At 38.3% G+C, this 27549-nt stretch overlaps 1 protein-coding gene and 1 pseudogene across 2 annotated transcripts in view; one reads left to right on the top strand and one right to left on the bottom strand.

The window, feature by feature from the left end:
- The window catches only part of PDE3A (phosphodiesterase 3A), a 300679-nt gene that overhangs the window by 26876 nt on the left and 246254 nt on the right, over window positions 1-27549 (top strand). The gene's annotated exons all lie outside the window — the stretch shown is intronic.
- On the bottom strand, window positions 7559-8612 carry LOC136130933 (serine-threonine kinase receptor-associated protein pseudogene; annotated as a pseudogene).

Below are 27549 nucleotides of genomic sequence, written 5' to 3'. Positions count from 1 at the left end.
GCTGGACTGCTTCCACTTTTTGGCTATTATGAATAATGCTACTATGAACATGGGTGTACAAATAAGAAGATTTTTATGTTACTTAAAAAATGGTAGTGGGCTTCCCTGGTGGCACAGTGGCTGGGAGTCCGCCTGCCGATGCAGGGGACACGGGTTCGTGCCCCGGTCCGGGAAGATCCCACATGCCGTGGAGCGGCCGGGCCCGTGAGCCATGGCCGCTGAGCCTGAACGTCCGGAGCCTGTGCTCCGCGGCGGGAGGGGCCACGACAGTGAGAGGCCCACGTACCGCAAAAAAAAAAAAAAAAAAAAAAAAAAAAATGGTAGTAACATAAACCTTTTATGTAAAACCATCAAGCTGACAAAGGGGCTACAGCTAATGTGGGTGACCTAACTGCATTTATTTAACGAGGACACTTTTCCCAAACTGATCCTAATCAGTCATCTCCTCATGGAACGATGAAAGATTGTAGGAAGAGAATAAAATGCATACATGAGACAGTTTCAGCACAGTAATTAGAAACTGTAAACTTGGGGTTAAAATTGAAATTGTATTGCTTGGCTGGTCATTACATACAGGATTCAGACTATTTTAATAGTTGATTCAAAAAGCTGCAAAATACTATGATTTTAGTTGTTTTCTACTAGAGAAGCAAAGAAACCTCTCTTAATAAATAAAACTATGGACAGAAATAGCACATTTGTTTCAAGAGCATTCAGTGCTTTGCTTTTCTCTATTGTTTTCTAACAGGAGGAGATAAATTAAATTTTTCATCTATAAAACCAGTATACCAGTATTCTGAGTTCATAACTGTTGTGAAGATGGCTTCACCGTATTTGGCAAACCTGTTACAAATATTCTTTGAAGGCTGCTTTAAACACTCAATGGTGTATTCATCTTAATTTTCAGTCTTGTCATTCCAAATGAGGCAAAAGTTTTGTTTAACAGTGATTGAATTGGACAAAGGGAAGAGCACATTCTTTGTCTAGTTTAAAAGCTTTGTCAGAAATCCTCCACTTGCATTGTCTGCACAGTTCTCCCTGAGTCCCATCATGTTCACTTCTGCTTTGAGACATTCATCAGTAGATACTTTGAACACTGATCCTTTCTCTGTCCCAAACACAAGTGAAATCAAGAGCAAGCTTGTAGGTATCATTTTACCTTCTGGAGAACTGTTTCTGTGCTCTGTCATGTGTCTGCCTGAACTCTGTTTTTAAAATAAGGAGTTGGTACCTGGAACCAGGGAGATACTGGAGAATGTCTCCTACTATCTGAAGGAGAGGGACAGCCAGATGCTAATGAATGTGGAGGACGGTAGCTGAGTTCTGGTATAAAAGCTCATTGACTCCTTAAAATTGTTAATATCTTAATCCCCATTTTTGTTTCTTTTACTGTCTTCCCTATTGTTAATTTCCCCCCAATACGCTAAGCATTTTTCAGATATCACAACTCATTCTCATTACAGCATTAGAGACCTGTTATTGTTCCTGTCTGAAGCTCATGGAGGTTAAGTAACTTACCCAAGATTTTACCGTTTATCAGATGCAGAGTCTTGATTTGAGTCCAGTTCTGTCTGGCTCTGAAGGCTTCCTGTTTCCATTGCACTAGACAGCAAAGGCATCACCGGAATTTCCAGGGTATAACTTTCTTCAAAGTGATAATCATTATGTCAAGCCCTTCCCTTCCTTTTCTACTCTTGCTGTCCTGGTTTATGGGCACAACATACTTGAATGGACTATTGCGGAAGCTTCTGAACTGATCTTCCCACTCCCTTGCTTTCTGAATATTAATTCATCCCTTGCACTGCTGCACTGTTGCACCGTATCTTCACCATGGTCAACTCTACTCACGACAGTAGTTTTGTCGAATGCTAATGTAAAAATCACATCAATCCTTTGGTAAAAAGCAGCTTGTAATTCTTAGTTGCCTTTCAAATAAAGTGAACACCTCTAAATTTGGCATTCATGACCCTCTCTCATCTGCCCTTCGTACCCTTCGGCCTTTTCAAACTGCTTGCTTCCTACAGTGTAATTTTGCATCCTCTCACTCCGCCTCCCGCCCTGCCACCTTCTCTCTCCCTCTCTCTCCTTCTCTTCCCCTAGGTATATAGATCTCTATTTTTTCTTTTTTCTTTAGAGACATCAGTGGATAGGGGGAATCTCTATTTTTTGATTCTATTCCTGTTATCACATTATGCCCATCTCTCTAACCTGATCTTCAATCAATGTAAATGAAAAATTTACCCATCTTCTACCTGCTTCCTGATGCATTTTCTGATGATCCCAGTTGAAAGTTCTTTCTCCTTCCTGAGTCTCCATAGCACTGTACCAGTTACTTTCTAACGGCACTTATATTTTCCACCTTGGATTGTAAATATTTTTATAAGTGAGATTGAGGTCCTTGGCATGGGGGGGATGGGATGTTGGTGTAGAATTGAGCCCGCTTGTCCTGTGTGCCACAGTGTTTATCGTAGAGCCATGGAGAGGGTCAACAAATGAGAGAGTATCGTAAGTTACATGTAGGCAGTGCTTGGAAATTTAGAGAAGTGTACATTTTCCTTATTAAATTTGACAACAGTAGGGTGGAATTTGGTGGTTATCTGCATTTTATGGATGGCATTTGGAAGTTCACAGAGATAGGCTCAGGAAGTGTCTATGGAGCTTTGCGTCAGTACTACTCTTGGGAGAGTGGCCAGACAGGATTCTGAGTTAAGCAGTTTGGAGCTAAAAGGACCTCCAGGGCAACTGAATTCAGGGTTTCTGGACCCTGTTTGTGCCTTGGACTCACCTTCAGGAAATTAAAGATAAGTTATTTACCAAGCAAGCCCCATCTCCAAAGATTCTGATCTGATGGTCTGAGTTGGTACCCAGACACTGGTATTTTTATTTTTAAATGTGATGATTTTGAAAAAGATTTCATCATTCCAAATTTATGGAAGAAATTTATGATAGAGATTAATAATTTCTATTATGAACACATTAAAAAATTTTGACCCATTCATTCATAGTTGGCCTGTTTTTCTTTTTATAAAATGGACATTCCATTTTCCCTTTGTTTCTACAGTATTATCAAAAATTAAGTATTTTCTTTTTTTATTGAAGTATAGTTGATTTACAATATTGTGTTAGTTTCAGGTGTACAGAAAAAAGTGATTCAGTTATGTAGATGTATATATTTTTTTTCTGATTATATTGTAGGTTATTACAAGATATTGAATATAGTTCCCTGTGCTATACAGTAAATCCTTGTCGCTTATCTTTTTTTTTTTTTTTTTTTTTTTTGCTGTACGCGGGCCTCTCACTGTTGTGGCCTCCCCCGTCGCGGAGCACAGGCTCCGGACGCGCAGGCTCAGCGGCCATGGCTCACGGGCCCAGCCGCTCCGCGGCATGTGGGATCTTCCCGGACCGGGGCACGAACCCGTGTCCCCTGCATCGGCAGGCGGACTCTCAACCACTGTGCCACCAGGGAAGCCCTGCTTATCTATTTTATGTATAGTAGTTTGTATCTGTTAATCCCACATTCCTAATTTGTCTCTCCCTTCCTTTCCCCTTTGATAACCATAAGTTTTTCTATGTCTAAGTCTATTTGTTTTTTATGTAGATTCACTTGTATTATTTTTTAGATTCCACATGTAAATGATATCATATAGTATTTGTCTTTGTCTGACATACTTCACTAAGTATAATATTCTCTAGGTCCATCCATGTTGCTGCAAATGGCATTATTTCTTCTTTTTATGGTTGAGTAATATTCCACTGTATTTCTATAACACATCTTCTTAAACCAGTTGTCTGTGATGGGCACTTGGGTTATTTCCATGTCTTGGCTATTGTAAATAGTGCTGCTGTGAACATTGGGGTGCATGTATCTTTTCAAATTAGAGATTTTGTTTTTTCTGGATATAAAAATTAAGTATTTTCTGATGCTGACTTGAAAAATAGGTCTATGTCCTAGTTGTAAGAGAATAACTTCAGAGGCACAGATTTACGTTGATATGATCCTAACTCTGAGCTATCAGAGTTGAGCACTTTATAATGTGACACTCTGGGTCAGCACATTTTTTGGGAAATACAAGCTTTAAATACTATATTTAAAACTCCAAAAAGGAAAAAACGTTTTATATATTAATGCAAATTATTTGTTGAAAGAAAGTTATATAGGAATAGAGAGATAACATGTAACTCCTACTCATTGTAGAGTAATGACTTATTTCTCTCTCTTCTTAAGGAATGCCATCACTTGGATTTTTATTGCTGCTGTAAAGTGGGAACCAAATTTATTTATTTCATTTTCTTAGTGTGTGGGTGTGTACGTAGTGCGCACTGACTTTAATTAAAATTTTTCTTGCAAGCTCAAGGTCTTCATTATCAACTTGAATTATTTTAAAATGCAGCAGTACAGTAACATCCTCAGAGACCATTAAAATGTTTATAGAGATATTTTCTTGATGGTGAATGGCTTAACCTGCCATGCTGCCATATTGTTATGGGTGCCTCTTTAAACTTTTATTCCCTCCCCGATAGTTAGCTATCCTAAGTGTTCAGCAGATATCTTTGATTCTGCTGCAAGGAAGAATTGTAAGTTTGCAGGGAGAGCACTTAACCACGCTTGTTAACTTTGATGGCCTTATTTATTCACAATTGTAGTCAGGGAGCTCTAGATGGAGGCCTGAGGGTGAACAGACACCTTTCCCATGTAGGACAGAGTTTAGGATCTGTGACCGCAGTGTACTTACCATTCAGGGGCCTTTTCTCCATTACAGCTGGATTTACAACTGTGTTATGAGTGGAAGAGTTTGTTGGAGTTGTTTCCTTAAGGAAGTGAAGACACAACATCAGAACGCTCAAAATGATAATTCTGTGATAAAGAAAGAAATTAGAAGTATGACAACCTAAATTTTGTCTTTTTTTATAAGACAAAAAAATATCACTTGTCATTTTTATTTCAGGGCTGTTTCAAATCTGAGCTTTAAATAACAACAAAACAAGTGAGGACTATCAATTCTAATAATTCTTTATTTATATTTTTTGGGATAATCAGAAATTTAATCTCAATTATATAAATATGTAACTGTTTTTAGATATATCTATTTCAAGAGAGATACCAGATACGTGGTAGGCACTCTAATTTTTATTTTCATTTTCTAACTCTGAAATTTAATAATTTAGTCGAAGTTCAATATTTAGCCTTCTCCGTGAACTCCCTAATGAATTATTTCCTTTCGAAGGCTTTTCCTGGAATTTCTCCCTTTTTGGCAGGTAAGTTTGCATATCTAACATGACATCATTTGGCTGGATTCCTGCAAAAGAATAATTTAAGAGACAGAAAAATGTAGGGTGGCTGAGCATTCTAGTGGTAGAATTTTCGGAGAAACTAAACTAGAGAAATCGTATGCCGTATTAGTAGGAATACGTGTTATTTTCTTAAACTCCAGTGATAATTTAATAGCATTTTCTGTTTCTTTTAATGAGTTCATTACGTTTATTACTTTGTTTCAGAGGGGAAGTATTTTCTCCCCCACTTTTACTGAGTTAACTTTTGGCAAAAGTGACTTAATTATAACTTTGGAGCTTCATCCTGCTTAAAACTAATTGGGTCCGGGACTTAATAAAATCACACTTAGGTAGGAAGCCATATAATTGTACGTACAGAACAGGAATGAGACAACTTGGGTGATTTCCAAGTTAAAAATATAATACTGTAGGTTCCTTGAGGTAGGAACCACATCTCTTTTTTTTTTTTTATCCTGAATTGAACCTAATAAAGTACTACATACATGATAGACACTCATTACATAGTTTTTATTGATTTATTGGTTACAAAATAAATGTATTGAAATGTACTGTTTGTCTTACGGAGAAATACTAATTTGGCTTGACTAGTATTTCTTTAATGGAAATCGCCATGCTTAAAGGTTTAACTCTTTGACCTGTCAACCTCAGATCACCTTATTTGTGTATATCTAAATTATTTTCCTTAAGAGGCATGGTTCATATGCCTTGAGCTGTTGGCTCCCTGCCAAGCACCATTGCTCGTCCACGTCCATGCAGCCTATACATTTTTTTGCAGGGGTGGGTGGGTGTTGGGAACTAGCACATACATCCTTTCTGAAGAATATGTATTTGTCTACTGGTTAATGCCTGACGAAGAATTGCTAATGGGCTCCTACTGCTTGCTGATTCATCATGCTATAAATCTAGCAAGATGAGGTCTGTTGTTATGTCCTGTACCTGGTTGCCAAGGTTCCCATGTAAAGAAAGGGGTTGGCAGTGTTATTGGGCCTAATTTGTTAGATTGGATACATGAAGGAAGATATTCCTGCATTCCCCCATTCCTTACAACTCAAAGACTCTGTTGCTCGGAATTAAATTTTTAATTGCTTTTGGAGTACTTAAGTTTAGAGTTTTAGTTTTTGTAAAATTACAGTTGTTTAAAAATTGCTTCCACGTGATTTCCATGCGCCTAGCATTATATCTATATTCTTAGTAACTATTCAATACGTGAAGGAAAGCAAATAGTAAATATAAAAACTATTTTAATTTTTTGTGGAATTTCAGTGTTTCTGACTCCTCTGGTACTGAAGTACAGTAAAATGTATTTTCTTACGAGTAAAACTTGATTAGAAAAATCACATGTATAACTTAATACTTTAGAAATCTATAAAACAGTAGGGATGACATTTAAAAAATTAAACGTGTATGTGTCTCCCTTTATAAAATACTGGTATAGCACCTATATACCTTAAGTGAAAACTGATATTATAGTTAAAAAATTAATATTCTTAATGATGTTGTATTACTGTGGTATTTACACTGTTGTTTGGCTTTATAGATGTGAGAAAACTCTCATTATTAATAATAATTATTAATTCCACATTTTTTGTGGAAAATTGGCTCAAGCTGGTTTTAATTTGCAGATAGCTTTTGTTAGAGTTGCTTTTCATGAGGGTCATTTTTCTTATTTCAAAGATTAAATGGATTTATAAATAACTGTTTTAAAGTAGCATCTGTTCTTATTTTTCTCCTATTTAGAATTTTCTTCTGAAATATGCCTTTTTTGTTGTTGTTGTTTTGTTTTAGAGGGATTTTATTTAGACAACTAAAAACAATTAGATGCTCAGAAGCAGTGTACAATGAAAGAGAAATCAAGCCAGTTACTTTATCATGTATTCCCCCTCTTCTTTATAACTAAAGCAAAAAAAAAATGGCTTTCTGCTTTAAGGGAAAAGTCAGAAAAATAGGCCAATATATTTTCCCTCTTCATAATAACATAAACAGCTACAAGAAATCTACCTGTAGTAAGAGAAATTGGATGCTGGTTTGCACATATTCACGAAAAAGACAAAAGACTATCGTACTACAAGGGTATCACTCCATCCGCCTTCAGCTGATACTCTTGTGTTTTCACTTACAGGTATCACCAAGTTGGTTAGTTCCAGCACTGGAGCTAATTCATATTCCTCATTATTTACTTCTCATGTTTGCCTTAAGCAGAGAGTGACTCTGGAGGCTGATGCTTTTCTCTGTTTTAGTCCATAAGTTGTGTACATCTGCCTGATGCTCAGGCCTTAACCTCAGGAGTTGAACTATCGATGGAATCTGAATTCTCTGAAGCAATTTCTTCTAGCTCCTCTTCCGCTGTCTCTGGAAAACTGATCTTCGGCTTTGCCAGCTCACCACTATCTTCTTCAGGAAGCACACATTTCCAAAGGCCGTATGTTTTTCCTACCACAGTCTGCCATAGTCTCAGTGTTCCATCCTCAGAGCCACTAGCATAGAGCTCTCCATCAGGACTAAACCTCACACAGTGAATGGGACCTGAAGGTCCTTTGTAGGATCCTAATTCTTCTCCACGATTATAATCATACTTATAAAGTTTAAAATCTTCACCCCCTGCAACAAGAAATTCTTTCTCAGGATGAAGAGATGCAGAATTGATGGTTGCAGGAGCTTCAAAAGACTTACTTGGGTCCAAACTTACTGCACTGTGAAGAGCAATAGATCGTCCCTAAGTTATTACCAATATCTCTCCCTCAGGAATATATTCCGTACTGCTAACAGACATATTAAAATTCAGGGATTTCACTACTGTCATAGTAGCATGATCCCAAAGGCGAACAGTTTTATCATCAGCTGAAAGGATCTGTTTATCCTCATTGCACTATAGAGCCTTTTTAATACCAGAGGTATGACCACTGATTTCCTTAGGTTCTGTTTCAGGTTTGTTCAAGTCATATATGTGTAACACTTTATCCTGTCCCCGGTTAACAAGTAATTACTATCCTGTGTAAAATCCACAGTCTTGACGATGTGTTTATGAGCCAGGGTCATGCATTCATCTCCTGAGACAGCATCCCACACTTTTTGGCTGTGAAATCTGCAGCTGCTGTAGCTGCTTTGGTGGCGTCCTTATTTAATGTTGCACCCCAAACAGCACCCTTGTGACCCAAAAATGTTCCAGTGCAGTCTCCCGTATCTCCCTGGAGTAGAATAGGTTTACCATCTTTGCAAGCGTCGATCAGGAAATAGCAGTAAGGCGTGATGCCATTGAAGGCCAGATCCGCCACGGGCCGCGTGTGGCCCGAGCAGGTGAGCGGCGTCTACCTCATTGCCATGGCGGCTGCTAGCCTTGCGATCCGGCGAGGGTGGGGTTGTGGGGGGGAGCTGAGGGTCGTCTGGTCTTTCCTCTCCTCCGTGGCACCCCCTCCGCCTCCTCAAGGCCCCCGCCCTGACTCTGGGGTTGGGCCGGGAAACGGGAGAAGGTCAATCCGGTGGCCCCGAGGTCAGAAAGGGGTTAGGGACGGGTCAGGGAGTCTGCGACGGACAACCTACCGCCGTAGAGGGACGGAAAGGGAGGGAGGGAGGAGAGTAGGGGAGGGGGAGAACCGCAGAACCCGCGGCCACGACCCACACCGTCCACACCGGTACCGGCCTGAATATGCCATGTTTTTATTCTGTAAGCTATACAAATAAGTTTTAAAGGAAAATATGCAACCTTAATGATTATATAATTTATTACCATTCTTTTTCTTATCACAATATTCATTTTATTAAATACATTTCTCATTGTACATTTAGAAAAGAGTTTTCTAAATGCCACAAAAAATTTAAAATCTGCGATAATGTTAATTATGTGTACATATCTAATTTCTGCTGCATACTTTCTCAAAGTGGAGTGATGAGTCCATTGAGAGTGAGGACTCTGGAAAGTTCTAAAAATGTGACATATATTTTCCTTCCTTCTTCCTTTCTCCCTTCCCTCTCTCCCTTCTTCCTTGTCCCCTCTCCCTCCCCCATCCCTTCCTCCCTCCCTTTCTCCTTCTGGAAATGGAACATTTGTTTCTTATGAAATCCTATGTAAATCCAATGAGCGATAGATTAAAACCAACCAACCAGATCCAACCACTGAAGGACGTGGGGACCCAGAGCACCAGCCTTTTTCTCATCTGAAGTCTAAATGGTTGTTAGGTTTATAAGTGAATTACCCAGCTTGAAGCCACAAGCAACATTCTACCTTGAATAATTTGTTCTTTTTAAAAATTGATTTACAGTGTTGTGTTAAGTTCTGCTTAATAGCAAAGTGATTCAATTATACATATAAATATATATACATTTAAAAAATATTCTTTTCCATTATGGTTTATCTCAGGATATTGAATATAGTTCCCTGTAGGACCTTGTTGTTTATCCATTCTATATGTAATAGTTTGCATCTGCTAACCCCACACTCCCAGTCCATCCCTGCCCCCCCACCCCGGCAATCACAAATCTATGTCTGTGAGTCTGTTTCTATTTCCTAGATAGGTTCATTTGTGTCATATTTTAGATTCTACTTAAAAGTGATATCATGTGGTGTTTGTCTTTCTCTTTCTGACTTACTTCACTTAATATTGATAATCTCTAGGTCCATCCATGTTGCTGCAAATGGCCATATTCTATATATACAATGGACTATTGCTCAGTAATAGTCCATTGTGTATATGTGCCATATCATCTTTATCCATTCATCTGTCATAGACGTTTAGGTGGTTTCCATGTATTGGCTATTGTGAATAGTGCTGCAGTGAGCACTGGGGAGCATGTATCTTTTCGAATTATTGCTTTGTCCAGATATATGCCCAGGAGTGGGATTGCTGGATCATGTGGTAAATCTAGTTTTTTGAGGAGCCTCCATACTGTTTTCCGTAGTGGCTGTACCAACGTACATTCCCACCAACAGTGTAGGAGGGCTCCATTTACACCCGCTCCAGTATGTTATTTGTAGGCTTTTTGATGATGGCCATTCTGACCAGTGTGAGGTGGTACTTCATTGTAGTTTTGATTTTCATTTCTCTAATAATTAGCAACGTTAAGCATCTTTTCATGTGCCTATTGGCCATCTATATGTCATCTTTTCAGAAATGTTTATTTAGGTCTTCTGTGTGTGGTGTGAGGATGTCTTCTAACTTCATTGATTTACATGCGGCTGTCCAGTTTTCCCAGCACCACTTGCTGAAGAGACTGTCCTGTTTCCACTGTATTTTCTTACCTATTGTCGAAGATTAATTGACCATAGGTGTGTGGGTTTATTTCTGGGCTCTCTATTCTGTTCCATTGATCCATATGTCTGTTTTTCTGCCAGTACCACACTGTTTTGATTACTGTAGTTTTGTATTATTGTCTGAAGTCTGGGAGGGTTATGCCTCCTGCTTTATTCTTTTTCCTCAGGATTGCTTTGGCAATTTTGGGTCTTTTATGGTTCCATGTATATCTGAGGATTATTTGTTCTAGTTCTGTGAAAAATAGTTTGTAATTTAAAAATATTCTCTATTTCACCAACTGTGGTCACTTCTACAGCTCTTCCTAGAAAATGTTGTTTGTCAGATTTGAATATATTTACTATTACTAGCTTTCTTACTTAAAGATGAACCAGATCTCTTTTCCTTAAAAAATGCTTACCAACAGTTTTAATGCAATAGATGGAATATGTTTTCTTTTTGGAAATTATCAAGATTGCAAAACCTTTAATAGATGGGAAAAGTGTTCATATTTGCTTATAATGAATGCTTTCAAAATGAGGTCACTGAATCCAAAATAGTAAACTTATGAATTATTACAGTTGGAAATCATCAGAGAGGCCGGATAAATTTCTTACCCAAAACAATGATTATTCCTATAGTAGTTCTGTGACAAATGTTTATTTAGCCACTACTTGAATACCTTGAATGAAAGAAAGCACGCCACATTCAAATCAATACAAAGAGATGGGTGTAATAGAAAGAGAAGGGGAAAAAAATGGTAGGTGGTAGATATTTAATTAGTTTGGTTATGGTAGTCATTTCACAATGTATATATATATCAAGACGTCGAGTTGTGTACCTTAAAGATATACAATTTTTATTACTCAATCATATGTTCATAAAGCTGGGGAAGAAAAAAAAGAAAGAGAAGGGCTTTGAATCCAAAGGAACGTTGGTGCAAATTGTGGGCAAATTAGTGAATTTCTTAGTTTTGGTTTTCCATCTATTAAATGAAAAACTAAATCCCAGCTCTGCAGGTTTGTTGAGTGATAATGTAAATCGATTATGTCTAATACAAAACATTTAATAAAACATTGCTATAGGATGGTTAGTTTGAGTCAAAAACTGCCTTGTTGTAACTTTGACCCCTTTTTCTTAATATTTATTTACTATTTTATGTGATAAAGTTAAATAGTGAAAGAGCATTGTCATTTGCCTCTTAGGACTCTCAAGTCTTCTCCTCTGACTAAAGGTGTCCATATAATTCAATTGTCCTGTTACCATCTTTCCTCTTCCATGAGATGCAGTGGTACTTGATGCCTACTGGGGTATCAGGCTACACTTACAGTAGCTATCCTCTGGAAGCCACACTTGTTTGGCATGACCCTGTTATCTTGACTGGACTGGATTGGGCTCAAGCTGGGCAGTGAAATTCTGATCCAGTAATTTGGTATTGGGACCAAGTGTAAGTTAAGTCAGTCTTTTCCAAAATGTAAAAGCCCCTTTCCAAAACCCCTAAGGACTAAGGAGCAGAGAAAAATCAGTTTGCGGAAAGAATGAAGCATATACAGAGAGTGCGGGAAAGGGAGAGAGATCTGAATCTCCTCAGGGCTTTCTTGACTCTGATCCTCCTTCTTCCCTGAGGCTGCACTGTGTTCCTGCCCCCCATTCCGTGAATAACCCTGCCCTGAGCTATATCGAGTTAGTTTCTGTTATTGCATCCATGGTTTTTCATCAAAAGACACTGTTCTCTACGACTGCATCTTTATTCCTGTCCTGCACCTAGGTTCTTCAGAACCATTTTTTTTCTTTTAGATTCCATATATATGTGTTAGCATACGGTATTTGTTTTTCTCTTTCTGACTTACTTCACTCTGTATGACTCTGGGTCCATCCGCCTCACTATAAATAACTCAATTTCAAGAATGGACTGGAGGACACAGGGAGGGGGAAGGGTAAGCTGGGACGAAGTGAGAGAGTGGCATGGACATATATACACTACCAAATGTAAAATAGATAGCTAGTGGGAAGCAGCTGCATAGCACAGGGAGATCTGTTCAGTGCTTTGTGACCACCTAGAGGGGTGGAGTAAGGAGGGTGGGAGGGAGACGCAAGAGGGAGGAGATCTGGGTATATATATATATATATATGTATAGCTGATTTAGTTTGTTATGAAGCAGAAACTCACACACCAGTGTAAAGCAATTATACTCCAATAAAGATGTTAAAAAAAGTAAACGACACTTCATTGTAAGACCACCCTAATTCAAAGATATCAAAATGTGAAAAAATGTAACATAACAGTATATTTTAAAAACATCTCTGTTAAATTCTAGGGCTCAGAATTGAACCTGATGATTGATTCCAAGCCCTTCCTCCCCTCACCCATCAACATGGTGACACGAAAATAAAACCCAGCATATTTCCTGTTCCATCCACAGAGCCTTATCTATTGTCTCCAGCTGCCTGTGTAGCATTTCCATTTAGATGGTCCTATCAAACATATTTGACAGTTATGACTCTCTTCCCCTCTGTCAGCCTGGATCCCCTTATTTTATTTCAGTTTTCCTCCCTCTTCTAAGTTAGTGATCTAAGAGTAATTTGGAATTCTTTGCTCCTTCTTCCCTTAATCTCAATCTGACACAAAATTTTGGAATTTCTTTTTCTTTTAATTATTATTTTAAATTGTGGTATAATACACATAATATAAAATTTACCATCTTGACCTTTTTTTTTTTTTTTTTTTTGCGGTACGCGGGCCTCTCACTGCTGTGGCCTCTCCCGTTGTGGAGCACAGGCTCCGGACGCGCAGGTTCAGCGGCCATGGCTCACGGGCCCAGCCGCTCCGCGGCATGTGGGATCTTCCCGGACCGGGGCACGAACCCGCGTCCCCTGCATCGGCAGGCGGACTCTCAACCACTGCGCCACCAGGGAAGCCCCGGCATCTTGACCATTTTTAAACGTGAAGTTTAATGATATTAAGTGTATTCCCATTGTTGGGCAACCATCACCACTACCCAGTCTCCGGAACTTTTTTCATTTGAAAAACTGAAACGGTACCCGTTAAACAATAACTCCTCGTTTTCTCCTCCACCAACCCCTGATAACCACCATCTACTAGCTGTGTCTGTGAATGTGACTACTCTAGGTACCTCATATAAATGGAACCATACAGTATTTGTATTTGTCTTTTTTGTGATTGGCTTATTTCATTTAGCGTAATGTCCTCAAGGTTCATCCATGTTGTAGCATGGGTCAGAAATTGGCATTTCTCATGCCGATGTTATTCTTTCACTTAACCTTTGTCTTCTTTCCTCTTTGACAACTGGGGGTCTGAGCCTTTATCACTTTGCCCCTGAGTTCCTGAAATAATGTCTTAACAAGTCTCTGGTGATCCTCCCCCTGCTTACAGCCATAAGCTGTGATGTCTGAGTCATCTTTGAAAGCGTGGTTTTCATCTGGTCGTTGACCACAGGGTTACCATGAATGGAGCCCCATGGATGGGTTGGTGCAACACAGAAGCTCTGAATAGCCCCTTCTTGCTAAAAGCATTACAGTTTCTCTCCTGATATTCCCCATCTAGTCTAGCCCCTTCTACTTAATTTTTGAGTCCTTCATAATCTACTCAGATTCCGGTTTTTTTAATGATCTCTTTACCCTGTGTTTTAATTTATGTATCACTGTTATTCGCCAAGGACCTTCATTTCTGTCAGGTGGTCATTTAACTTCCTCTACAGAATTCAGTGTTTATACTTGTCTCTTCCCCTTTTTGCCTTTTATTCCTTTCATATGAAAATTTCAACTAACTTTCATGACCTATCCAAATACCATATATTCTGTGTAGCTCACTTTCTTCATGAAAACGTCACAACTGCTACAGCCCTCCCTACTTATAGTTCACTTAGTTACATTCTTACCCTTAAATACATCACTATAGATTGTGCTGTCCCGGTTAGTAGTTTGCTAACTAGATTTCAGTTTCCTGAAGCCTGATGCTTGTTTTTCCTAGCTCCACTTTAGCAAGCAGAGTGCAAATATGCATTAAGCGGGCAATAAGTATTTGCTGTGTTAGTGGCATTTTCATGTTAGTAGGACAATAATAGAACGCATTATAGGCATGCTATAAAAGCTTTCACTTTCTGTTTCACTCTTGTTTCTAAACCACCCGTGCTTAATTTACTTGCAAGTGCTTTTAAGTTTGAAAACATTTAAGACAATTATTGGTGTTCCTTTTTTTCCACAGGCGACTTATTTGATTTAATTGATGTTTGGCCCAGCATCATTCCAAAATGAGAAGTATTTGATATATCTGTAGGTGATTATCATTAGATACATATACAAGAGAGGGAAAAAACAAACAGAAGCCTACCTGAACAATAATGTTGGCACTAGGAAACGGACTGCTATTAGAGCATTTGAATGCTGGACCTCCTATGTAGGTGGAAAATGGGGTATTGTGTAAAGAGTCTTGTTTAGTCCTTTTGCTTTTCGTTTCTTTTGACTATTCTGTCTTCCTTAACTCTCATATTCCTTTTCTGAAGCTTAAACTCAAGGTCATTGTTGAGTGAGAAGGAATATTACTCAGCCTTTTCCTCCAGCTCAGGTGAATGGGACTTATCATTTTGGCCTTGATTTCCCTTCTTTCTGTTAATATTAAACAACATCGTAATAGCTGTAAAGATCAAATGCTGTAATTTGAGGGAGTACATGTTTAAAGTCTGTAAATATATTAACTCATACTACCTATGTGGCATCAAGTAGATATGACACAATTCAGTTCAGTAATAATGCGTTGAATCACCAGTTGCATCTCACGCTAGGAATACAATGACAAACAAAATAACACCATGTTGCCCTGGTGGATTTTATAGTTTAGTAGGAATGTCTTAAGTAATTACAAGTATGTGAATGTGATTAAAGGTATGTAGAATACCGATTGCTGTGGGAGAGAATAGCAAGGGATTTATACCTTGTTTATGGGGTTGGTGCGGGCCTTTGAGAAAGTGTTTTTTATTTTATACATATATATATGCATCTTTTACAAATATAGGGGTCCTTTATTTCATTTCAGTTTGGTTCACATTAAACACTTACCACAAGCTTTTTTAATGTCTTATCCATAAACTAATAATCAGGGAAATAATCAGAAAATAATACTAGGTCATCTGGGTTGCGTGGCCAAGTGTTACAGTGAGAGGAAGACACCATGGCTGTGTAGAGAATGTGGGTCTGAAAGTCACAAAGCAAACCAAGCTGAACCCTTGGGCAGTTTCGTAAATTCTCTTGGCCTTGGCTTCCTGATCTGTCTAGCGGGGACAGTAATTCCTGCCTTGCCCAGCATAGTATATAAGATACTCTGCCGTGTGGAAAAATGATAGTGGAACCAGAGCATTGAAAATCCAGTTTATTCCAGATGAACATGTATTGCCTGTACCTCTTACCCAAAGGGAATATATTTCAGAATTCATGGTCCAAGGCATTGGTCTCATTCCCGATGTGAAGAAAACAGGACATAAAATAAGGCCCAGAAGTGTAGTCCAGGAGTATGGAGTAGGTCAGAAATCGTTAAGCCCAATATACTGCTTCTGTTTTGAATTTGGTTTCGTTTTCACACCTGCCCCAGGCTTCCTCATTTGTAGAAGCTTTATTAACAGGAACACAGGAGGAGTCAATGACAGCTGATCTGTTCCTCTTATAGAACAAACTACAGTCCAACTCCAACACAGTTGTTACGGTAACTGTATCTTGTGCAAGTATTCTCCTGACCTGATAGAGCTACTGGTTTCAAAGTGATGCGTGGGGAAACTGGGCTGATAGCAAAAATCCCAGGCAGAATAATGAGCGCTGCTTGAGCACCTGCTAAACTACTGAAAGTACTGAAGGTAAATACAGTTGACCCTTGAACAACACGGGTTTGAACTGTGCAGGTCTACTTATACTTGGATTTAAAAAAATAAATACAGTACCTGTATTTTCAGTTTACAGATCTCTAAGTTAACTAAGTGTGGGGAAAAGTTTGTGTTTGATTAGAGATCACACTATGTGGAATCAAAAGAAACGATGCTATCCAAACTGAGCTTCCTGCCTTTGGGTGGTGAGTCATTTATCAATTCCTTTGTTTTTTGAGGTAGGGATAGCCCATTTTTGACTGCATGGGGACAATACCCCTAGCCCCCCACATTGGTCAATGGTCAACTATATACATGGAACTATATGCCTATCATACTGAGTAAGGGTTCAGAAAATAACTGGGATATAGGCTGTAGATGAGACACCAAACTGAAGCTAGAGTACAGATTTTGGAATCATCCTTCTACAGATGGCCATGGAGCTGGACACAATTTCTTGGGGATTTGTAGAAAAGATGTACTCTTGAAAACACAAATATCTAGTGAGAGGGTAGAGGTACGCTTGGGGGGATAAGTATAGATTTAAAATCACATAACTGGAAAATATCTTGTACATCTTCTGATCTGATGTAGTCAAAATAAAGATGAATTGGGACTTCCCTGGTGGTCCAGTGCTTAAGACCCTGTGCTTCCACTGCAGGGGGCACGGGTTCGATCCCTGGTCCAGGAGCTAAGATCCTGCCTGCCACACACCATGCCAAAATAAATAAATAAATAAATAAATAAAATAAATAAGTAAAGATGAGTCAGAGAGGTCCTGTTAGCCTCAGTGATACAGTTTCTGTAAGTCATGGCGTAAAAGTCTCAAGTTTGCCTTTCTAGTGTAGGTTTTTAAAATCCACTTCAGCCTCATACTGGCATTTTGTCTGCGTTGAATTATAAATTGTGAGAGTGTATCAATTTCTTCCCTATGTTTATACTTAACACCCTTCAGGGGTAGCAGAATTTAAGATCTCTCTCAGGTAATCAAATTTAGGTATATACATTGTCCCTGCTTATAAAAAAATTATCAAATATAATAATTCCCTGGACATCTCTTCTAGATTGTTTTCCCTGGTTGCTCAGCCCGGTTCTTCTGTGAGCTTAGAAGTGTATCAGGTACTTGCTTTCATAAGCCTTATTTGTTTGGACTCTAGGTGGACCTTCTCTTTTATTCACTGAATACAGGGAAACACAGTGCCTGGCAAAATATAGGTAATATTTGCTGAATGAATGAACCATGCAGATTTCCGAGACTATACATTTTTAAAAGATATTCACTTATTAATCATTTTTCTTTTGGATCAAGTATAGATATTTGTAGGTAGCAGAGACACAATTAAGCTAATGTTCTTTTTTTCCAGTAGCTGTCTTTTCTCATGGTTTGAATTGAGGGCAGCCGTTGTTCTTTTTAAGAGCAAAAGGTTGGCTTAAAAAAAAATGAGTCTCATAAGGAAATATAAACCATATATAAAAGTATGTCAAACATAATAAAATTCTGATTATAAAATACTCATTACTCTTTAATCCTGAAGATCAAACATTACGGGGTTGCCGATAAGGTTAATAGCATATTTTTTTAACCCTCCAAAATATCTTTTCTTTAAAGACCTTCTCTTTAAACCACAGAAGGTAGAGATAGTTACGTTCTACTTATTGCTAATTTCTCTCCTGCTATTTTTCCCTTTTCTTTTTGTATCATGCCCATAGCAGCTGTTTCCCTAACCCTTAACCCAACCCACAGGCTTTCCCACGCTCCTTTTATGGCTCTTGTTTGGCATTGATCCTTAGTTTGACAAGTAAAACACGTGTTCGAATAGTAGTTACGGCCAAGCTACAATCCATCAGGTTTCCCATAGGGGTGATTATGCTTATTTTACCCCCAAACCAGGGATCCTTTTATGATAAATTATTGAGTTCACTCTGAATAAGCCTTCAGCTTCCTCACTGAATTCCTCATCCCTTGGTGACATGGTGACAGATGACTCTGAGATTCTGTAAACTCAGTGTGAGTGAAGCTTGTGAGATGGGAAGAGAGTTGGGGACACAGAGAGGCAACATGGGCTTCAGCGTTAGACAAAGTGAGGTTTAGTTCAAACTCGGACACATACTAGCTTGTGGATGTAATATTCAATATCTGTGGGTTTTAACCTCCTCATGTATAAAAGGAAGTAATAACTACCTGCCCTTGGAAACTCTGACCCAGAAGGAGTCGTTTGGGTAGATTTCAAACCAATTTGCAATGGGCCCCATCACTATTTCGTTTATAAATATAAAATCACAGTTGCTCATCTAAGGTGTACATCCATGGCTCAACCATACCCATAGCACAGTCTGAATTTTAGTTGCAGAAACATTTCCCAAGGTGATGTGTGAATGTATGTGAAATCGTGGGTGGACACAGAAGGAATGAGGGACTCAAAAAATGAGGGATTGAAAGTCTTGTGAATATCAGCCCCTTTGAATTTCAGGATCTGATAGTAAGTGGTCTAAATTATATTAAAAAAAAAAAAAAACGCCCTGTCATTAGGTTTGTTTTCCTTTGCAGAATACTTGATAACTAGATTGAATTGCTTTCTTGTGAGCTATCTTTATTGTCCTTATTCCCAAGAGCTACTTAATACATTTTACGTGTTCAGGGAAGAATCAATAGTGGTTCAGTCAATAAATGAAATAATAAAAGCATTTAAGCCAAGTTCAGAAACTTAAGAAAAAATGCATACAACCCCCTTTTGTGTGTGTTGAGTTTGTGGGTGTGTATATGATTAAATGGTTATGATTTAAAATAAGGCCAGAATTAAACATTCAAAAAGCATTTATTAAGCAGGCATTATGTACCAGGAATAGCAGACTAAATAACATTTTCTAAAGTTACAGGTTTTCCTCCAAATTTAGGGGTACTCTTGTACATGCTGTTTAAAGCAACTTAATTCTTTATTGGTGTGGGTTTCAGGTGCCCCTGAAACTGAAAATTGATTCTACAGTGTTCATTACTTTTTGATCCTAAAGATCAAGCCTTACAGGATTGCTGATAAAGTTAATAGCATATATTTTTTTAACCCTCCAAAATATCTCCTTCTGCACAGTGGGGTTGATAGTACCAATTAGAGAGGCGCTGGGAGAATTAATTGCGATAATGCATGTAGGTTGCTGAGCACAAAGCTTGTCACATAATAGGCACCCACTAAAGTTAACTGTTGTTGATGCTTTGAGGAGTGTGCATTGTCCAACCGATTGCATTGGCTGTGGTCTCCCTGGGTCCTGGGCGCCAAACTTGAGCAGTACACTTTTGTGAACTAACTTCACGGCCGGCAGCACCTTGGCATTCCTCTGCTTGTCTTCTGGTTGTCCACTTTCCTGATACATTTTGTCTATGTTTTATTTAATGCAGTAACATTTGAAAAAGGTTCATTAGCTTAAATCCTTTCTGAAATAGACAACCACAAAATGAAAATGACCATCATTAATATTTTATCAGTTCCTCCGATTCCTTTTTTCAGTGTTTTCATAGTTTATATAATTAGGATTATAATGTTTTTTTTTGGCTGCGTCGGGTCTTAGTTGGGGCACTTGGGTTCTTCGTTGAGGCATGTGGGATCTTTCGTTGTGGCGCACAGGCTCTTCGTTGTAGTACACAGGCTTCTCTCTAGTTGTGGCGCGTGGGCTGCAGAGTGCGTGGGCTCTGTAGTTTGTGGCATGCGGGCTGTCTCATTGAGGTGTGTGAGCTCAGTAGTTGTGGTGCACTGGCTTAGTTGCCCCAAAGGCATGTGCGATCTTAGTTCCCGGACCAGGGATTGAATCAGCATCCCCTGCAGTGGAAGGCGGATTCTTAACCACTGGACCAACAGGAAGTCCCTGTAATGTTTTTATTGATTGGTTTTCTGTATGTTTAAATTAATGGTATTTTCTGACCATCTTCTACAACGTTAAAAGTATGAAAACGTTATCACTTTTATACTTGTATCAGTTTGCATCACTTTTATCACTTGTACACTTCTTAATAGTCACTGTGTGAATGTATCATTTTATTTAAGCATTTCTCTCTTGTTGGACTGGTCGATTATCTCTAGATTTTGTCGGGGTAAATGATACTGAAGTAAATATTTTTATAAACCCTGGTTTGCTTTTCTGATTATTTCTTCCAGGTACATTTCTATATATGGGATTATGGATTAAAGAAACTAAGTATTCTGTATTTTAAAGTAATGGTTTACAGTATATAATTAAAATTACAAGGAATTTTCTTTTAAAAATCCGAGAGCAGTGGTTTTTAAAGTACTCTGTGACATCTCCTTTGGGGTTGCTATTGAGAGGGAAGAGCTATACCCTGAAGGTAACTTTTTTCATGTCTCTTTCTTTCTTTCTTTTTTTTAAAATTAATTAATTAATTAATTTGGCTGCGCCGAGTCTTAGTTACGTCACATGGGGTCTTTTCGTTGCGGCATGCGGGATCTTTAGTTGTGGCATGTGGGATCTTAGTTGCGGCATGTGAGATCTGGTACCCTGACCAGGGATTGAACCCGGCCCCGCTGCTTTGGGAGCGCAGAGTCTTAACCACTGGACCAGCAGGGAAATACCTCATGTGTTTTTCTTATAGCAAGTGAAATGGATGCACTTTCAAAATGTCAGATTTGACAAAAATTTAAGTCATGTGTTTTTGTTTCATTTTTATGATGAAATATGAAAGGTTTATCTTGAACACTATTATATCCTAAATACCATATTTAATAAATGATTTCTTTGAAATTAAATTTCAGCAATCTGGTTAATATTAATGAAGAAAGATAGTGGCAGGAGGGTAGTTTTAGGAACTTTTAAAAATCAGGTGAAGAATATTTTACCAACTTGACAACTGTCACCAAAATTTCTCTTACAAAAAAGTATGGAAAAATCTTTAGATACTGTTGCAAGTATGGAGAAAATATCACTCTATTCTCATTCCACCCGTCCCCAAAGGGCTTGGATGTCAGAGGGAGCTAGGGCTTCAGAGAAGAGAGAAAAAACTGTGATAGAGAATATTTTGGAATCTTCTTGGCAACTTGCAAAAGAGTAAGAGAAGGAGAAAGGACAGGATCAGGAGTTGGCAGTAAACTGCAATGTGTAAATCCCTCAGAGCTCCATTCTCTAAGCTCAATCAAGTCTCATAAATTCATGCATGCTTGCTTGCAAGTTTTACATTATTTTTAACACGCAAGCATGGTCTGAGCTTCATGCTGAGGTTGACATGATGTGGGATAGAGGCAGCCCTGGAATAAACTAATGTCCAAGAAGATTGAAAACTCAACTGATAATTATAAGTGATTGGAATCTTAGTCAAGCGTAAAGGTCTGACTCGAATTTGGGGGCATCCAAGGCAATTTTTCTTGTATCCCAGGGCCCTGGGGGATGCCAGGTGAAGGCTCAGTTACAGGAGTTTTCATAAGCACTGCTGAGGTCATAGCACAAGCTCTGCTTTTCACTGTTATATGAAGCAGAGTCCCTGAAGATTGGCTGCCCTGGTGCTAAAGCAAGTCCCTGTGCTGGGTGCGCTTCAGGTTTATCTTTAGACGTATAAGCTTCTGGATCCTTCTGGGTTAAGGTTTAGTCATTCCACTTTGCTATCAGATTCCAGATAAGTTATCAGTCAATAGAAGCATGACTGTCTCACCCTTCATTCATATGTCATAAATCTGACAGGCATTTGGACTCTCCTTTAATAGGAATAGGGGAAGGGCAGGTATATGAGTGATAGACTTGTTTAATATTGTCACAAGTACTAGAGCTAGGGACAAAAATAAATGCTCTTCTGATCATGGGAGGCGTTTAAGCATAAGTGGAAACTGGGTTTGGTCAGGATAAAATAGAGGATGTTGAAATGGTAAAACCATAATAGTAATGATATGTTCAGTAGAATAGTTATATTAGATGAACTTATGTGCTCCACTGGTTGAGAAATTGTCAAAGTGTTAAATTACCCACCTTAAAATATTATGGCGTTGATTTTTAGACACATATATTTGTATTTTTTTTCAAAAGTTGACCTTTCCACCATTTATTTTGCCTTTGTGTAAATATAATTTTCATGTTTCGTTGTTCAGGAAACATTTTCTACTAATAGTAGTTCTGATGTTGGTGATCAAATTAGTTAATGTTTTTATACATGTCACTATCAGATGTAAATCTGTGTTCACACCAGGTATAACAACTCAAGACCGAGAATATTCTATTGGCTGGGAGGTTTGTTGCTTTAATTGCGGCCAAGTTAATCTGTAGAATTTAACAATTATACTGCCATCTGTCTTAAGGGTTTATAACTCTGGTAGAGAATAAGCAAATAGCATGAAACACTTGTACCTGTGTGCGCTGCTCAGTTTTATTGGTAGTTAAAAAAAAAAAAAAAAGACATGCTGACTTTTGTGCTTGGGAACAGAATCTGTTTCTAACCTTTGCTATTAACAGGAAGTGGGAGAGGTGAAATGAGGCTTGGTTTTGTGGCTGGGCCAGAGCACTCTGTGTTCCTAAGCGTGGCATCCAAGTTTCATGTCTGTCTAGCTTCTTGCTCCTTGGAATAGCTGGCCTTTGAAGTCCTAAAAACATAGATTGGTAACGGGCAACATAAAATCAAGAGTGGGCAAATATTCGGAAAATCCAAGCTCTGAGAATAGCCAGTCTAGGATAATTTGGTTCAGATTTTGTCATAGCTGTGTTTTCCTTTCCCACCTAAATTATAAAGTTTTACTAATATAATAGCATGTGTTTCCCAAGTAACAATCATTGAAAAGTCTCGACTTGTGTTTTTAGATAGAGCTATTGCTGTATTTATTTTTAGATTTTAGGGCAGCAATAATTTCTTGGCCAGCGTATTAAAATGACAGTCCAGCCCCTGAGTGCCTTTTTTGGTAATTAGACATAGTATCAGAAGAGAGAATTCTAATGTAAATTTTAGGTTAAATACTGAACTAATACATTTAATAAAGATAAACCTTTTGTCCTACTGCGTATTATCGATGAGGGTACCCATTATAATATGTACTATGTCCTGTTTTAGAAAATATTTTCTGTCAGGAAAACCCCCACATAATTTAATAAAGACTATTTTCACCAAGGTCATGTTGTAAAACGTATATGTGTGTAGAAGGACATAACAGTAGCTCCAGCTAGACTTCTGTGAATACTTAGAGAATATCCCATTTACCAATGCTATTATCTCCTCCTCCCTCTAAGAAAAGAAAAACAGGCCGATCTTGCTAAGTTTTCCCAAAGGGAAGACATATATGAATATTTTTATATGTTTCGGAGTATATGAATTTTAAACGCCAGTCTGAGTTACTAGCGTATTTAGCTCCTGCCTTGGAGACAATTCTTAAAACTGTAAAGATGATTAAGTTTAAATTACTATAGACTTTTGAAATCTGATTTAATAGTCTAGGGCTTACCTTTTAAAAATTTCCTGTCTTTTACGGTTATGACTGTCAGAATATAACACATTTTTAGAGATCGTAATTTTGCAATACCGATACCTTTATCTAATTTGTTATATAATTAACAGTAATAGTTTAAAATTTTTGTTGCATGATAATTAGTCTTGGAATGCTAGAAATCACTGGTATATATATCCAGTGAAGCCTGGGTTGATTTTAGTTATGTTTGGCTTCATACAGTACCAAATTATAATGCCACTCTCTATATTCAGGTTTCTAAAAAAAAAAAAGTGGCCTTTGTATTTATCAAAATGTATTTCTACAAATTTATCAAATTTTTAGTAAAGTATACATACATGTGAAATATACACATATTTAAAATAGAGCCCTGGGACTCCCCTGCCCTTCCAGTGGTTAGGGCTCCGAGCTTCCACTGCAGGGGGGCAAGGGTTCGATCCCTGATTGGGGAGCTCAGATCCTGTATGCTGCGTGGTGCAGCCAGAAAAAAAAGATAGAGCCCTATAAATTTTTGTATTATCATAGATATGAAAGTTACAGAAAATAATGATGATTAGATGTTACACCTCTGTCAGGAGCTCCATTCCCCCCCACCCCAATATCCCTCCTTCCGTCCCTCCCATAGACACAATGTACACGCTCATATGCCCATATCTTCCTTGATTGACTTCTTTCTTGAGACTTTAATCCTGAAATGTTTCCTAGCACACAAACAGCTGAGATGAAAGTGTTCTTTTTAAGTGCACGCTTTTCATAACGCCTTGAACTTGTTTTTCTGTGGCAGAGGGAAACAACCTCGTGCACCTGGACAAACAAAGGTGTTCCTTCCAAAACAGACTTTCAGAATCATTAATTCTGGTTTAGAAATAATTATAAAGGTTAAGTGGACTCTCATGCGTAAGGTTTTAGTGCCGGTGAGTGGCTGATCTGTGTTTTGCCTCTCCCTTGCTTGCATATTCCCTGTGACACCTGCGTGCATGTGTCTTCTGTTACAAATCTGATTCCATTTGTAGCAAGTGGGCCGAAGACAGCCCTCCCGCTTTTCGTAACCTCCTGGAGATATGCTGGGCCCACTGGCTGAGATAATAAGCACTTCTGCCCGAACACATGCTGAGGTAAGGCTAGTGCTTGTAAAGGTGGGGGAAGAAGGTGGGTTTTTGGTTCCTTTGGGTGCTAACAGTGTAGAAAGAGCAGACAGTACCTATCATCATAACCTAGTAAGAAATAACTAAGATGGGAGTGGAGACATTGTGTTTGTTTTAAGGGTGAAATGACAGTGTCTTTCAGTGAGGGGGAAGCTGGTGAGAGATGAAACAAACTAGCAGTAGAAAATGTTGTATTTTTGCATTTTTTAGCATAATTGTAAACACAGAATTCAGAGACAATAGGTATTACCAAAGTAAAACTTTGAAAGGATAATTTTTTTTTGCTTGAAATTCTTTTTTTTTAAGTTTTGAATTTTATTTATTTTTTTATACAGCAGGTTCTTATTAGTTATCTATTTCATACATATTAGCGTATACATGTCAATCCCAATCTCCCCATTCATCCCACCCCACCCCACCCCCGCCGCTTTCCCCCTTTGGTGTCCATATGTTTGTTCTCTACAGCTGTGCCTCTATTTCTGCCCTGCAAACCGGTTCATCTGTACCACTTTTCTAGGTTCCACATACATGCGTTAATATGCGATGTTTGTTTTTCTCTTTCTGACTGACTTCACTCTGTATGCTTGAAATTCTTAAGAGTGTTACAGTAACCATATTCTTGCTGTACTACAGAATGACTGTAAAACAAGGTGGTCCATTCTTAGTTATTAGGAAGGGCAAGGACAGAGATGAGAAAGGAACAGGTAGGTAGCGATCAGTCGACAGGAGTGGAGCAAAGCATCTTGTCCCTTTTGCATTTGGGGGGATAATTTACATAAGTAGACCTCTCGCTTTTTCTGTCTCTTTTTCTCCCTCCTTTCCCCTTTTAGTTGATTTGCCTGATCACAAGTTTCTATCTCCCTAGGAAAGTAATTTGATAAGTGCAAATAGATGTGGAGGAGCATATGTAAATTGCTGACCTTCTAAGCTAAGAATTTGAACATATGCTTAGGAGTTTGTTTTATTAAAAAATCCTACCGTTGTCAATTACTATCATAAACATGCAGATGAATCAACATTGACGTTCTCCTACCTATGCCAAAATAAAAATTGCTTGTGGGGTGATGTGGAATAATGTTTACAGCTGCCTTATGGATGATTTACATTGAAACTGCTATGCATAGACTATCTATTAATTGGAAAATCATAGAAAAAATAAGCAAGTTTTCATCTACCAATCAGCCAGTAACAAACTTTGATAAATATTAACAATGATTATAACTAAAAAAAACCCCAGAATACCAACAACAGAATAGCCGTATCAAGACGGTGGATCGTGATGTGATGACGGTAGAATTCCATCCTGAATCCTGTCCATCGTGGCCTCCATGTTCTGCTCTGACTCCTTACACAGTACAGCAACCACACTTCAAAGCCAAATGAGGATTAGTTTGCTCAGGAAATTCTACTGATGAGATCCTTCAAGTTTTACTGGTATGTAGCCCTTAGTCCTAAGCAAAAATGACAGTCTATAGAGGATCCTGTGTCCATCATTCGAAAGCACTAGCAAAAGAACATGTTTTAGGGACTTCCCTGGTGGCCCAGTGGTAAAGAGTCTGCCTTCCAATGCAGGGGATGCAGGTTTGATCTCTGGTCCGGGAACTAGGATCCTGCATGCGTGCCACGGGGCAACTAGGCCTGTGTGCCACAGATACTGAGCTCGCATGCCTCAACGAGAGAGTCTATGTGCCGCAAACTACAGAGCCCACGCGCCCTGGAGCCCGCAGGCCACAACTAGAGAGAAGCCGGCACACAGCAACAAAGAACCCGTGCCACAAAGAAAGATCCCGCATGCCTCAACGAAGATCCCACATGCTGCAACTAAGACTCGATGCAGCCAAAAGAAAGAAAGAAAGAAAGAAAATAAATTTTTAAAAAACCACATGTTTTAGATAACCTTGGATTAGCAGGAACGTACGTGAGTTGCCAAAAAATATCAATTTAGAATACTTAAAGAGGTAAGCTCCTAGATTGGTTTAGGTGACCCATAATGTCTGGTGGTAATGCATGTTTTTAGCGTAGTTTTATCTTTAAACCTCAAACAAGTTGGTGACATACATAATGCTAGTGGAGTTCTTTCCAGCAGAGGGTGGGTGCTAAAGAAATGGATTTTTTTTTTTTTATCATTCAGTGTTTCTGATAGCCTGCCTGCTTTAATTTTCACCATACTTCTCTTCCTTATTTAAGAGAATAGTTCACTTTTTAAAATAAAGTCCCATTATGATTTAATTAAAAATCTGTTTTTTCCTTGCCCTAAGGAACTTTGTAATTTATAAATATGAGTTCATATATGTATATTTGTATTAAAATACATTTATAAAGTTGACATTTATTTTATTAACAAAATAATATAACTATAATATAATTGCTAGCAATCAGGTTGGGCCAGATATTACTCTAAATGCTTTATAGATATTAATTTATGTAAACCTTTCAACAGCCCTAAAAGAGACCTTTATATTTTGGATTCACTGTAAAGTTATGCTCAGAATGTCTCTGACCTATTTCTGTGTTGCTTATTCTCGTTCTGTCTGTCTATTTATCTATCTATTATCTATTTAATGGAGCTAAAGACAGACACATAGAAATATGATGCTATATT

The sequence above is a fragment of the Phocoena phocoena genome, chromosome 11, assembly GCF_963924675.1.
Source record: "Phocoena phocoena chromosome 11, mPhoPho1.1, whole genome shotgun sequence".
Classification (NCBI taxonomy): domain Eukaryota; kingdom Metazoa; phylum Chordata; class Mammalia; order Artiodactyla; family Phocoenidae; genus Phocoena; species Phocoena phocoena.
Note: the sequence above shows the minus strand (reverse complement) of the source record. Positions and strands in the feature narration are given on the sequence as shown.